This window comes from Garra rufa, chromosome 9 (genome assembly GCF_049309525.1).
Source record: "Garra rufa chromosome 9, GarRuf1.0, whole genome shotgun sequence".
Classification (NCBI taxonomy): Eukaryota; Metazoa; Chordata; class Actinopteri; order Cypriniformes; family Cyprinidae; genus Garra; species Garra rufa.
The window spans coordinates 23,993,987-24,007,829 of NC_133369.1; the positions used below are offsets into that span (position 1 = coordinate 23,993,987).

The 13,843-nt window shown below is 39.2% G+C and overlaps 1 non-coding gene across 1 annotated transcript; it reads right to left on the reverse strand.

Moving 5' to 3' along the window:
• Window positions 1-834: 834 nt before the first annotated feature.
• Window positions 835-907, reverse strand: trnat-ugu (transfer RNA threonine (anticodon UGU)). Its single transcript has one exon. It is a non-coding gene; the product is annotated as a tRNA-Thr (tRNA).
• Between the last annotated feature and the right edge of the window lie 12,936 nt (window positions 908-13,843).

A 13,843-nucleotide genomic window follows, 5' to 3' on the forward strand; every position in this document is an offset into this window, starting at 1 on the left:
TTTAACATTTGTGCAAATTTATTAAAAATAAAAAACTGAAAAGATCCCGTTGCATAAGTACTCATACCCTTTTCTTGGACACTCGACATTTAGCTCAGGAGCATTCATATTGCTTCTAGATGTTACTACACTTCGAGTGGAGTTAAACTGTGGCAAATTCATTTGAATGAGTATGATTTAGAAAGGCACACACCTCTCAGAAAAGGTCTAACAGCTGAAAATGCATATCAGAGCAAAAACCAAGTCCTGAAGTCAAGATAATTTGTAAAATTTACACTCCATAATAATGACAAAGCAAAAACCAGATTTGCAAATTTTACAAATTTATTAAAAATAAAACACTGAAATAAGTACATTGCATAAGTATTCATACCCTTAAAGGTTGTATCAGCGATTTCTAGCCTAAAACATAAAGTGTCAATTTCAGCTGACATTTCTTCACGATCCGCTCGCTGCCTGCCCCATAAATTGTCTGTGAAAAAACGTGTCTCTCTGGTCAGCCTAGGGTCCGAGATATGCCAAAAAAAACAATCGGCACTACCAACCTTTCCACACATAAACAAACAGTGTTCCAACCAATCAGCGTCAGGGGTTTGGTGTTGTGGACTTTCCTACTGGTGCAGGGATGTGAGGGAGGCGGAGCGAAAGTCCACAACACCAATGTTACACTTTATGTTTCAGGCTAGAAATCGCTGATACAACCTTTAACTCAGTACATAGTTGAAGCACCTTTACAGCCTCAAGTCTTTTTGGGTATGATGTGTCAAGCTTTGCACATCTGCATTTGACAATTATCTGCCATTCTTTGCCTCACTTTTCAAAAGTTTTCTAATCAGGCCCCAGCGAGGATCGAACTCGCGACCCCTGGTTTACAAGACCAGTGCTCTAACCACTGAGCTATGGAGCCTCACCTGAAGGCTGTCAATCATGTAAGTGACATAAAGAACTCACATTGAGTTAGCATAACAAAGACACACCTAGAGGACTTGGCAGACAGCCTAAGATGTCTTAACAGATGCTTCAATGGTTTGAGGAAAAAGTCAAAGTTTAGGCTTTGAATCTATAGGGAAATGGCTCTAGTAGTTGGTGGGGCCTTTAAATTGTTGTAATACAGAATCCCTGCACATGTATATTCTTAGACGAATAAAAAGATGAATATCATTCAACACTGTTTTTAGCTGTTTTAGTCTGAACTCAGGCCAAACAACAGTCAGCTTACTGTCCTCTGAAAATAACTTAACATACAGCCATTATTGTCAAAATAGCTGGCAACAAAAGTGAGTACACCCAAGTGAACTTGTCAAAACTGTGTCTAAAGTGTCAATATTTTATGTCACCACTGTTATCTATCACCACACATGCTGGACATCATCTGAGCCAAACAACTTTATCTTGGTCTCATCAGACCACAGGACATGGTTTCAGTAATTCATGGTCTTGGACAGGTTGTCTTCAGCAAACTGTTTGCAGGCTTTCTTGTGAGCCAGCTTCAGAAGAGGCTTCCTTCTGGGACGATGCCTATGCAAACCGACTTGTTGCAAACCAGTGTGCGGCGTATGGTCTGAGCACTGACAAGCTGACCTTCTACTTCTGCAACCTCTAAACTAATGCTGGCAGCACTCATACATCTGTTTTTTGAAGCCAGGTTCTGCACCTGACGCACAGAATGAGTGCTCAACTTCGTTGATCGATCCTTGCAAGGCCTATTCCGAATGGAACCCGTCTTGGAAAACCTCTATATGATCCTGGCCACTGTACTGTAACTCAGTTTCAGGGTGTTACCGAACCTCTTATAGCCTAGCCCATTTTTGTGTAGAGCAACAATTCTAATTCTCAAATCATCAGAGTTATTTGCCATGAGGTGCCATGTTGAACATCCAGTGGTCAGTATGAGAGAATTGTACTCAAAGCACCAAATTTAAACTGATACAAGATACACAACTGGTGTATGGTCCTGTCAAGCAGGCGAAAAAATTAACATGATGAATAGGATATGTGGCTTTGCATGGTTAAACAATATATTGCTGTTATCACTTAGGATTTATTTACTTATTTTCAGAGGACAGTAAATATATACTGCCATACAAGCTGTACGTTGACTACTCTAAAATATATCCAAGTTTCATTTCTAAAGTATTGTCCCTTGAGAAGATATTAAAATGGTTGCTGAAATGTGAGAGGTGTACTCACTTTTGTGAGATACTGTCTATGTGTGTAAATATATGTGGGGAAGACAGAGAAGGGGTACAAACTTGACAGGAGCAAGACTTTCTGGTTCTAGAGATGGCATTAAAAGTCACTCATTATTACAATCAAAATGAAAGAGTTCAGAGTGCAACAGTATCAGATTCATTTGACTGTAATAACTTCAATAAGTTCAAGACTGAAGATACGACTGAATAAACACATCTTCAAATTTTAATAACAGCACTAAAATCAATAGATCTGTTTATAAAAAGATTCAAGTTAAGGTTTAAGTTCATGAAAAGATTCAGTTTAGTTAAAACGAAGGGGACAACACAAGAATGATTTAGCTTCAGTTCTGTGAGTTTATTATTTCTTTAAATATTAATGTAAACCAGTAAACTGTCATCATTTTAAGGAAATGTATGCTCTTCATTATTTCATATGTTTGCTTTTTAACAAATAGATTATTGTTATAAGTAAGGTTTATAGCAGGTGTAAACAGTGATTGACAACTATTAATCTGAAGGGCGGGGTCGGGTGGGGTTGCTATAAACCATTATTGCTCATTTAATTTGAGATAATACAACCCCGCACCTCTTTTGTCAATGACTGTGTCACACCCCCCACCAAACACAACACACTACACCACATCCAGCATTTAAGGCACTATAGTGCCCCCCCTGCACTTATCCACCACAGCCTTGCAGGGGGGCCCTAGAACTTACTTGCGGTCCCTAGCGTTTCCTCGTAAGTGGAAAGAAAACATTCACTAGAGTGCAAAAGAAACTCAGGTAGGCTAATAAAAGAAATCTGAGGATTGAATCTGCAGCAAGAGTCATTCAGAAGCTTCAACTGAAGATCGAAGATTCCGAACATTCTATTTATGCTAATGACTCAAATTGTGACATCATACTGCGCATTTGAATCTGGTAGTGTGTTCTTCATGAGCGGTAAGTAAAGCAGACATATTTCATGGTAATAGTAATTTGCCTCGGACACCACAAATTTAGGTAATTACTTGGCCCCCCTGCAGGGCTGTGGTAGGTGGGTGCAGGGGGGGCACTATAACGCCCTAAATGGTGGATGTGGTGTAGTGTGTTGTGTTTGGTGGGGGGGGTGTGACACACTGATTAACAAATAAGGTGCAGGGTTGTATTCTCTCCAGTCAAATAAGCGTTAAAGGTTTATAGCAACCCCACCCGACCCTGCCCCTTAGATTAATTGTTGTTGATCACTGTTAAGACCTGCTATAAACCATATTTATATCATATGAGTAGATCCAAACACATACAAAATAATAAGGAACTCAGTAAAATAGTTCACAATTCTACAAAGCACATTAATACTCATTGACATAATAAAATGACGAAACTGAAACTATGATTCTTGTGTTGTTGTCTTGATTTAAACATGCAATGTGATTAAATAAATCATATATAAGGCTTATTATAAACTGATCACGAGTTTGGTGCAGTTACTGAAATTTTAGAGGTGTGTATATGTGTTTATTCAGTAACAAACAAACATTAATAAACATTATGTTTCCTGCCATACGAATGTGTGTATAAATAAAAATATGCATTTTATTTAATTTAATATGTTAAATTTCAAGTATTTTTATTTAAACAAAAAGGGCTGTTCAAAATAATTCAATATTCCATGTTTTTTGTTCAAATTTGAAAATCAGTCCCTTGTGCAGCTGAACTGAGGAATTTGCTGTAATATCCATAAAACGCACAACAGCTAAAATCATGCTGTAAGTACATATTCTGATCACAAGATGTCGCTATTTAGACAATAATCCCACAAACATTAAATACAGAACATTCCAGCTCTTAGGTCAAAGTGCATGTGCAACATTTACAATACTTTGAAGAGTACTGTATAATAATTATGGTGATCGTAGTGTAAATAAATTAATAAATAAATAAGGTGAGATTCACTAGACCTGCAGAGAATCAAATATCAATATTTTTGTCCTAGAATCAGTGGTCAAAACTGTGTCTAAAGTGTCAATATTTTATGTCACCACTGTTATCTATCACCACACATGCTGGATATCATCTGAGCCAAACAACTTTACCTTGGTCTCATCAGACCACAGGACATGGTTCCAGTAATTCATGCTCTTGGACAGGTTGTCTTCAGCAAACTGTTTGCGGCCTTTCTTGTGAGCCAGCTTTCCTTCTGGGACGATGCCTATGCAAACCGACAAGCTGACCTTCTACTTCTGCAACCTCTAAACTAATGCTGGCAGCACTCATACATCTGTTTTTTGAAGCCAGGTTCTGCACCTGACGCACAGAATGAGTGCTCAACTTCGTTGATTGAACCTTGCAAGGCCTATTCCGAATGGAACCCGTCTTGGAAAACCTCTATATGATCCTGGCCACTGTACTGTAACTCAGTTTCAGGGTGTTACCGAACCTCTTATAACCTAGCCCATTTTTGTGTAGAGCAACAATTCTAATTCTCAAATCATCAGAGAGGTATTTGCCATGAGGTGCCATGTTGAACATCCAGTGGTCAGTATGAGAGAATTGTACTCAAAGCACCAAATTTAAACTGATACAAGATACACAACTGGTGTATGGTCCTGTCAAGCAGGCGAAAAAATTAACATGATGAATAGGATATGTGGCTTTGCATGGTTAAACAACATATTGCTGTTATCACTTAGGATTTATTTACTTATTTTCAGAGGACAGTAAATCTATACTGCCATACTGTCAGTGTTTTGTCCTGTCCTGTTCTGTTTTCCTAGTGTTTTTCCCCCTATGTTTCCTATTCATGGTTTAGTCCTTGTCTCCCCCTAGTGTTTAGTTCCATTTGGTTTGATCATGCCCATATTTGTATTTCCCCCTCGTTATCCTTGTTATCTTGTTTGTAACCACGCCCTGTCTTCTGTGTATTTAAGTCTGTGTCTGCTCACTACCCTTTGTCCGTTGTTAATGTTACATGTTCTCGTTTAATGCTCCTGTTTTTTGTTTTGTTTGTAATTTTCTTCAGTGTTTTGTTTAATAAACTTTAATATATTCATTTACTCCGGTTCTCCTCCTCCATATCCACTCCTCAACCCACCAGATTGTGACAGAACGACGGACCCAAACAGAAGATGAATCGGGCTGAGGAAAAACTGTGGAGACTGCGGCAGGGCGGCCGAACGTTGGAGCGATATGTGGAGGAGTTCCTCGAGCTTTCACATCAGGTGGGCTGGCCCGATGCTTCACTCGGCGCTGTGTTTATTTTGGGACTGGATGATGAGATTATTCGCTGCGATTTTCCTGCCTGTCAATTCCCCTTGATCGAGCTAGTCAATCTCATTCTGTTTTTAAATGGGTCTGATTTCGAAGTCGAAGAAATTTGTCCGATCAGTCCGACTAAGTCTCATCATCCAGCCCCCTCTGCGGCACAGCACATCGCGCCAGCCCTCCATAAGCCAGGACCCCCCACATACCGTGCCAACGGTTCGCACCGCCAGCCCAGTCTCCTATCCCCTGTCGTCCTCCAAAGCTCCGCTGCTGTCCTCAGCCAATGCGGCTGGCCTCTTCCCCGCACTCTAGTCTACCGGCCTCCGCCCAGCGCTCAAGCCTGCCGGCTTCCTCTCCACGCTCAAGCCCGTCAGTCGCCAGGCCAGCGTCAGCTCGCAAAATGGCCGCCACGCCAGTTCACAAGATGGCGCTGTAGGAATTTTTTAGCTCAAAGAATTTAAAATGATCAGTATGTGTATGCACATGTATGAGACTATGTTTCTCTCATCACATGTACACAGTAAATCTCCAACAGGTCTTTTGACCAATGAATAGAATGAAATGAGTTATTTAAAACATACATTTCACTCAGGGAAAGTACTTTAACTCACAGGAAACTGTGTATAATAATCGTCATTAAATATACACATTTTCCAGTTTCTGATTAGTAACAGTAATGATGATATCGACTTGTTCCTTTGTCCAGCAAATTCTTCAGTGATATCGATTACTGTTACGTCAGCTCGTCGTCACGGCAACGTGTTTTACTAATCAGAACGGAGTTAAAACAATTGAACAAAACAGGGCTTAAGGTAGCAATATGAGATCGAAACAGTTTAAGTGACTATAGTAATGTAAGCATTCAGCACAGAGAATCATTATATGTGAATATATGGTTGTTTATTAAACTATTCTACTTACAAACGATCGCACATAGACAAACGTACATAAAACACAAATAGACCGGGAACGCGTGAGAGAGAGAGTATGAGAGAGAGAGAGAGGGAGTTGCATGGTACAGGAACGAACGGTTCTGAACAACCTGAAATCGTTTTTCATAAAACGCCTTAAACGCAGCTATCTACGTTTGTAGACAGAACGGATACTTGCAAGCTCTTGTTGTTGTGCATTGGTTCCGTATGTGTTCAGTTCAGAAAGTCCTTTCCAGTTCCTTGAGACCGCATGGCTTCGAAGAAGGGTGTGTAGGCCGCATGGCTTTTCAAGTAAGTTAGGCATCATCTCCTAATGCTAGGTGAGCCGCCCCTCCCCCATCGATATGGGGGAGGTGGCAGGATGACGTGTGTTCGAGTCGAGGAGAAGGGAAGAGAGAGAGTTGGACGAGAAGAGGGAAGACTTTTAAACCTGTAGGTCGTTCACGCCCACAGTTGGACCTTGTCCAATCCGGTTGATCTGAGTTTTGGAGGGAAGATTGAAAGTCTTTGTCTCCCACCATGGTGTTTGCATGTGGAAGCTGATTGGTTGTTTTGCCACAAAACTTCAATAATACCTATCAAGCAAGGAGTTATTAAGATGCCACAAACATTAACTTTTAGGAGATCATAAATGCAGCTCATAGACACCAAACATGATCTATGTATCATCTCGGTTGAATGAGTGATTCTAAATGAGAGAGTCTTAAAGGTGCAGTGTGTAGATTTTTGCGGCATCTAGCGGTGAGATTGTGAATTCCAACCAACGGCTCCCGTCCACCGCTCACCCCTCCCTTTACAGAAGCTACGGTGGCCCACACGGGATTAAGATGTCCTCGTTTTAGACAGCAAAGAGTAATTAGGTTTCTTTTAAAATGTAAATTAAGGAATTATATTTACTTAATTCAATAAAACGGTGTTATTGTGAATATTACAGTTACATGTTCATCATTGTGTCAGTGTTTTTCCGCTAGAACAACAGTGATGAAACGCGATCTGTAGAGCAGTTTGTCCGTTCAGGGCTACTGTAGAAACAATACGGCGACTTCCATGTGAGGGGACCCGCGGTGTATGTAGATATAAACTGATAATTCTAAGGTAATAAAAACATAATGGTTCATTAAGTAAGGTCTTTATACACCCCTGAAAACATAGTTATGTATACTATATTGCATTTCTGTCTAGAGATCATCTTAAATATTACACATTGCATCTTTAACACACACAATAATTCACCTATTGCGGATTAATGTTTGAGGCAGACATACATAACAGAAACAACAATATAAGAAAAGGTAACACATTGGTACGTGTACATTTCTATATAACTGTATGTCTGAATAAGGAGAGTGTATCTCCCTACATTCTTATAGGCCATAAAGAGTCTTATCTTGATGGTGGGGGATGAGTTGGATAGTAACCAGGTCTGGCTCATAGCAAACAGGTGTTAAATCGCAGATCGGGGGAAGAAGTTATAAGGAATATAACTAGTTATTTCATGTCTGATGGGCTCCATGCACTACACCGCCATGCCAGATTCTGCACGCAAGATGGCTGCCACGCCAGAATCTGCAAGTAATAAGGCTGCCACGCCAGCGCACAAGATGGCCGCAATGCCGAGTCTGTTCACAAGATGGCCACCATGTTACTAGCGGCCCTCAAGATGGCTGCCATGCCAGAGTCTGCAAACAAGATGGCAGCTCTCTCCTGCGCGCCCTCCAGAGCCAGAGCTCTCTCCTGCGCGCCCTTCCATGCTCTCCTGGGTGGACTATGCCCTAGGTTCCCCCAAGAAAATTTACTGTTTACCTGGCCATGGGCACCTGGACTGATCCCCCAGACCCGCCATGGTATATTGGACTGTATGCCCACCCTCCCTCCCCTATGGATGTTAGACGGCGCGAGATGCGCCTTTTGGGGAGGGGGGTGTAATGTCAGTATTTTGTCCTGTCCTGTTCTGTTTTCCTAGTGTTTTTCCCCCTATGTTTCCTATTCATGGTTTAGTCCTTGTCTCCCCCTAGTGTTTAGTTCCATTTGGTTTGATCATGCCCATATTTGTATTTCCCCCTCGTTATCCTTGTTATCTTGTTTGTAACCACGCCCTGTCTTCTGTGTATTTAAGTCTGTGTCTGCTCACTACCCTTTGTCAGTCGTTAATGTTACATGTTCTCGTTTAATGCTCCTGGTTTTGTTTTGTTTGTAATTTTCTTCAGTGTTTTGTTTAATAAACTTTAATATATTCATTTACTCCGGTTCTCCTCCTCCATATCCACTCCTCAACCCACCAGACTATGACACATACAAGCTGTACATTGACGACTCTAAAATATATCCAAGTTTCATTTCTAAAGTATTGTCCCTTGAGAAGATATTAAAATGGTTGCTGAAATGTGAGAGGTGTACTCACTTTTGTGAGATACTGTCTATGTGTGTAAATATATGTGGGGAAGACAGAGAAGGGGTACAAACTTGACAGGAGCAAGACTTTCTGGTTCTAGAGATGGTATTAAAAGTCACTCATTATCACAATCAAAATGAAAGAGTTCAGAGTGCAACAGTATCAGATTCATTTGACTGTAATAACTTCAATAAGTTCAAGACATCTTCAAATTTTAATAACAGCACTAAAATCATTAGATCTGTTTATAAAAAGATTCAAGTTAAGGTTTAAGTTCATGAAAAGATTCAGTTTAGTTCAAATGAAGGGGACAACACAAGAATGATTTAGCTTCAGTTCTGAGAGTTTATTATTTCTTTAAATATTAATGTAAACCAGTAAACTGTCATCATTTTAAGGAAATGTATGCTCTTCATTATTTCATATGTTTGCTTTTTAACAAATAGATTATTGTTATAAGTAAGGTTTATAGCAGGTGTAAACAGTGATTGACAACTATTAATCTGAAGGGCGGGGTCGGGTGGGGTTGCTATAAACCATTATTGCTCATTTAATTTGAGATAATACAACCCCGCACCTCTTTTGTCAATGACTGTGTCACACCCCCCACCAAACACAACACACTACACCACATCCAGCATTTAAGGCACTATAGTGCCCCCCCTGCACTTATCCACCACAGCCTTGCAGGGGGGCCCTAGAACTTACTTGCGGTCCCTAGCGTTTCCTCGTAAGTGGAAAGAAAACATTCACTAGAGTGCAAAAGAAACTCAGGTAGGCTAATAAAAGAAATCTGAGGATTGAATCTGCAGCAAGAGTCATTCAGAAGCTTCAACTGAAGATCGAAGATTCCGAACATTCTATTTATGCTAATGCCTCAAATTGTGACATCATACTGCGCATTTGAATCTGGTAGTGTGTTCTTCATGAGCGGTAAGTAAAGAAGACATATTTCATGGTAATAGTAATTTGCCTCGGACACCACAAATTTAGGTAATTACTTGGCCCCCCTGCAGGGCTGTGGTAGGTGGGTGCAGGGGGGGCACTATAGCGCCCTAAATGGTGGATGTGGTGTAGTGTGTTGTGTTTGGTGGGGGGGTGTGACACACTGATTAACAAATAAGGTGCAGGGTTGTATTCTCTCCAGTCAAATAAGCGTTAAAGGTTTATAGCAACCCCACCCGACCCTGCCCCTTAGATTAATTGTTGTTGATCACTGTTAAGACCTGCTATAAACCATATTTATATCATATGAGTAGATCCAAACACATACAAAATAATAAGGAACTCAGTAAAATAGTTCACAATTCTACAAAGCACATTAATACTCATTGACATAATAAAATTACGAAACTGAAACTATGATTCTTGTGTTGTTGTCTTGATTTAAACATGCAATGTGATTAAATAAATCATGTATAAGGCTTATTATAAACTGATCACGAGTTTGGTGCAGTTACTGAAATTTTAGAGGTGTGTATATGTGTTTATTCAGTAACAAACAAACATTAATAAACATTATGTTTCCTACCATACGAATGTGTGTATAAATAAAAATATGCATTTTATTTAATTTAATATGTTAAATTTCAAGTATTTTTATTTAAACAAAAAGGGCTGTTCAAAATAATTCAATATTCCATGTTTTTTTTTTTTTTTCAAATTTGAAAATCAGTCCCTTGTGCAGCTGAACTGAGGAATTTGCTGTAATATCCATAAAACGCACAACAGCTAAAATCATGCTGTAAGTACATATTCTGATCACAAGATGTCGCTATTTAGACAATAATCCCACAAACATTAAATACAGAACATTCCAGCTCTTAGGTCAAAGTGCATGTGCAACATTTACAATACTTTTAAGAGTACTGTATAATAATTATGGTGATCGTAGTGTAAATAAATTAATAAATAAATAAGGTGAGATTCACTAGACCTGCAGAGAATCAAATATCAATATTTATGTCCTAGAATCAGTGGTCTGTTCTTGGAGTCGTGGACAGCAGGGGAAACTATTCTTAATGCAAATACTACAATACAAATAACCATATAATTGTGTTTAGTTCACAATAAATAGGACAAAAAAGTTTCTTACATTTTTTTGTTGTCAAAGTTTATATGTTTAATCAAACTCTACTAATTAAAAAAAAAAGTTTTTTTAACCATGGTTTTGCTACATAGTTTAACCATGGTATTTGTAGTAAAACTGTGGTTATAAAAATGATCAAATACTCAAATAAATAAATAAAACATGGTTACTACACTTTTACTATAATAAAACCATGGTTAATTTTCTTAAGAGATTTGTATGTGTACACTTTCTTTCTGTGTTTTGCTTTTATAACTGCCTTAATGGTTTGATGTTTTGTACTGTTTAATAAAAAAGAAAGAAAAGAAAGAAAGAAAAAAAAATCATGATGCATGCTGCAAAGTCCCAATTTGAATCAAAATATTCACAAACTGGCTCCAAAGTCCTGATCTGACTCAAATGACAAATGATTCATGAACCCGCTCCGAAGTTTCGATTTAAATTAAATGATTTGCATACCTGTCAACATTCCAATTTTTACCGGAAGTCTCCTGTATTGTCACCTATCTCCCACCCCCCTCTCGTTTTGTTATTTCTCCCAGGAAACTGTCCCAAACATCGTTATATGATTAATCACATCAATATATTATTCCAAGGTTGTCCAGTTGCCAGATCTTGAATGAAACACATACCACTCACACATCATACAAATTTCAACCCATTTGTGACTCAACCTGGCAACATACAACCCAGTGTGCCATTGATACAATAAAACTTACCATATAATTTTAATGTATTATCTTAACTATGAACAAACTGGTTTGTAGTGCAGACAGTTTTACTGTTTACTGCACAGTGTTATTCTGTTATTTCACTATAGTGGCTAATAAACCAGAAATCTTATGCTTATTTAATAGCTCGAAGCCATATTGATAGTGCCCATGCCTTTTGCAAAGTGTGTCACACTAATTTTAATATCAAACAAGGTGGGAAAGATGACATTACTCAGCACATTAAAGGTGTATTTACACTTGTAATGTTTAGTTCGACGAATCCTGGAAGGTTTGTTTGGAAGTGGACCAAGATGGGTCTCGGTACGCTTCCAGACAAACTCTGGTGCGGTTCGAATGAAATATGAGCGCAACACGGACCAAATACTTTTAAACAAACAAAAACAGGAAGTAACGACAAGGTGCAACACTATGCGACATGATTATCACGAAGGGAACAAGCAGTGTATCCAAAACAAAATGAGCAGAGGGCAAACTTGGAGCAAGGAGGAGGTAAAGTGAGTTTTGTGGGTTCGCAGGTGGTGAAAATAAAATGTACACACATATACACGCAACAATGAGTGTGCTTAGTTCAGCAGACTGCATTAGGTGTAATGCAAGTGTGAATGCTAAGCGGACCACAATCAAATGTATCATTTTCCTTTTTGGTCCGGAACAAATAAACCAAACAAACCGGAATACAAATGTGAACAGATCCACAACGGCACAATCGTGCAAGTGGAGGCACAGAAGGACAGACCAGCCATTTTGACCATTTTGACTGTGTTGCGGGGTAAGTTTATTTACGTGCAAATTTAGTTGTTTTAGATTTAAGGCCATAAAAACTCTTAAATGGTACAAGAAAGAGTTAATTATGATTCAAGAGGTCCTAAATTGGGGGAAAGACTGACAAGAATTGAAATATAGCTTTATGATTAAACTTCAAAAAACTATGATTTTATTGATTAAACAAGAGAGCTGCACGTTTTCAACGTAAGGTGTTGTGCTGCATTGTGTACTGCCTTAATGGTAAACCCGCTACCTTTCTGCCTTTCCAAAAGCGCCTGCTGCTGGCAGATAATGAATTTGCATTTTTTTTAAAGAACCCTACTGCTGTTTTTATTCAGACCAAAGTGAAAATTGCCTCATATTTTTAAGCAGAAACGTCCAGAGTTGTAAATGTGAACTGATGGATCGACAAGAAAATACTGGGTAAAATGTATTTGCATTTACAAAAGGCATTTATTTTAAAGAAATATAGCAATTAAGCATGAAGGGAACATGAAATGAGAGTCATCTTTCTTACCTTGTATGAAGAAACTGCTTCATTGAGGCAGAACCTGTGATTGGCATGTTTTTCTGAATACACATCCCATCAGTGTGTTCCCTATGTTAAAGCCCTCAGAATCCAGAACACAGGAAACAAAGGCAAATGCATCTGAATCAAGTATGCCGGACTGGCCAGACCATCAGACAGTGTCAGACGTGGATGTGCAGTGTCTGGGTCCAGAATCACAGGAGCTGATAAGAGAGAGAACAGATGCTTTATTATTCAGATATTAATATGAATAAACAGTTGTATCAGGCATTGCCAGTGTTGTGATGCTTTTGGTTGCATCCTCTTATTATGCATTTTCTTTAATAGTCCACACCAGCTATATTCATTTAATGTGGTTCAGGAACAGAGGTGGGTAGTAACGAATTACATTTACTTCGTTACATTTACTTGCAGGGGCGGCTGGCCCATGGTGGGCGATAGTGCATCGCCCTCCTTGAGCCACACGAAAAAAGAGAGGAGAAAAAGACTCTTATTTTGCTAGTCCTAGTCTGCATATTACGGTACAATCAACCATATAGATATATATATATCTATGCAATCAACAGCCTGAATGTCACTTTCCAACCTAAAACCCCGCCCCCTTGGGGCGATCTCAGTCAGATTGAAAATCGCCCCAGCCGGTCTCATAGAGTTATATTGTGAGATTTTTTTTTTTTCAAATTTTGAACCCTACAATGCATTTCAATGGGCACCGGGAGGGCTCGCCCCAACGTGATTTCGTAATACGCACTGATGCGTGCTCGAAGATGTACAGCACGCACGCGTAGCGAGACGTCTGAATGCATCGGCCATGCTTTCAATGGAGAGGGAACTTGTCAGGAACATGCCTGATTTTAATGAGAGGGTAATTGATCACTTTGCCTGCTTAAAAGAGAAGCGAGCAAAATTTCAATACAAGTGATGTGTGTTATTAAATGGTGAATTGTTTATGTTATCACGGCCG